Raw genomic sequence first — 2,032 nt, forward strand, 5'->3', positions numbered from 1 at the left:
AGTTTAATGGATACTAATTTGGCTATAGCAATCTAAGAAGCTTGAGGTCACCTAGACTTTTCTTAGTTAGCACAATGGTTAGAGAAGCTCATAACACATTTTCTTAGTTCAAGTGATAATTTCCATGGAGCATGTAATTAATGAAAATTAACTAGCATTAAGATTTAAAAACCACCAAATCCTAGATGAGTCAAAATGGTTTCACTACCATGTTAGAAAAAAATACTTTCATGATTGTGTGAAAGGAAAGCAATCACAAGAACCATTTGTCGTTTGTTAATTTGAGGATCTATTACATAATCAATAAATTAACCAACTAATTAAACATTCACATATCTAAATTCATGATTAAAGACATATGAATATAAATAGATGTTTTACTAGAAAATATTTTCATAACATACCCTCAAAACCACACAAAAATATTCCTAATCGATTAATTGTTCCATAGATTCACCCAATATTGACAATAAAAACTAACTACACATAATAATGATGACAATAAAAAAGATAACAATTATACCAATACCGATTACGAAATGAAGATGACAAAACTTTTTGAAATCGTCACTCCTTCTTGCTCCAAAAACTCTATCAATAATCAAAGTATTAATACAAAAATTAACCTAGTCTAATCTAAAGAAAATAACTAGTTACAACACAATAAAATCATGACATAAATATCAATGATAATATTGTTTGATTTCCAAAAATAAGAAAGCAAAAGAAAGGAAGAGATACCAAAGGCGCCGTCACTCCCTCCTACTCTACTGCCGGCGAAAAAATGAATTGTGATGCTTCTTCTTTTCTTTGTGCCCTTCATTTGCTGCGTTCTCTTGCCAGCGCAAAAGATTAGTGGGCTCAATTAAATTGAAACATGGGATGGATAAATAAAGATAATCGGGTGCCATATTAATTAGTTGGGCCATTTAAAATCTGAAAATGGGTTGCTGAATTCTTCATATTGGGCCGCTGCTGACTATAATGGGCTGCCAATGTATGTTGCTGGCAGTTTTTTGCATTGTTGTTCATGAGACCAAAAACCAGGGCCGCTCCAAAGATTTTTTATGCCCATGACGAAAAAGATTATTAATGCCCCCGTATTTATATCATACAGAGAAAAAAGGAACATGTACCATATAGTTTCCAAAAAAAAATAGACAACTAATGCGATGAATAACCTCAATTTTGGAATGGATTTAAAAATTTTACAAAGACATATTGGATAAACGACCAACATGCTTTGACGCAACCCTTTTTTACGCCATAACCCCTTTTTGAGATAAATAAAGAATGGAACTATATATATTAAGGAAAATAAATGTTAGACCCTTACCTTGGTTTGCTCTAGCAAAAATGCCCAACATATAGAGAGTAGTTTTTTATACATTTGGTAAGAAAAAAAATACTAACCACATAGAGAGTAGCTATGTGTACATTTGGTAACTCGCTACTGCCCATTTCCAATGATAACTTATTGTAGAAAAAAAACATATACCGATGCAATTCAATAAATAATCATCACTTATCGTAGAAAAGAAACATATACATGAATAATTCAATAGTTAATCATCACTTATTATAGAAAAGAAATATATACAAAAAACAATTCAATAATTAATCAAACCATAAAGGTTATAATACATTCATAATAACAACTAACAATTCCTATAACTAGTTATCCATGTTTTTATTGGAATAAAAAAATTTCCCTTCGTAAAGAAAATTAAACCCAATGTTGTTCAAACCGGTCACGATTTGAGGGAGAGTACAATGATTTGTGTACATAGAAAAATAAAAGATTAATATAAAAGTTCCTGTGAACTCTACTAATATTATTTTCTAAATTTAACATAACTTTAGGAAAAGATATTATTATATTACATAACTAGTAATATTTTCATTTTGATACATACAAAAGAACAAAACCTTCTTTTAGAAAAAAAAAAAGTCAAAAAACTAACTTCCATGACCATTCTTCGGCAGAAGTAACACAGAACAATGAGCCCTTGATATTTCCTGAACCATAAAA

The 2,032-nt window shown here is 30.0% G+C and overlaps 1 long non-coding RNA gene across 1 annotated transcript; it reads right to left on the bottom strand.

Moving 5' to 3' along the window:
- Positions 1 to 375: 375 nt before the first annotated feature.
- On the bottom strand, positions 376 to 865 carry LOC145094938 (uncharacterized). The gene is made up of 2 exons (XR_013703656.1): positions 742 to 865; positions 376 to 591 (listed from the first exon to the last, which is right to left on the bottom strand). It is a non-coding gene; the product is annotated as an uncharacterized LOC145094938 (long non-coding RNA).
- Positions 866 to 2,032: the final 1,167 nt, after the last annotated feature.

The sequence above is a fragment of the Lactuca serriola genome, chromosome 3 (assembly GCF_051521515.1).
Source record: "Lactuca serriola cultivar US96UC23 chromosome 3, Lser_US96UC23_V15, whole genome shotgun sequence".
Lineage (NCBI taxonomy): Eukaryota > Viridiplantae > Streptophyta > Magnoliopsida > Asterales > Asteraceae > Lactuca > Lactuca serriola.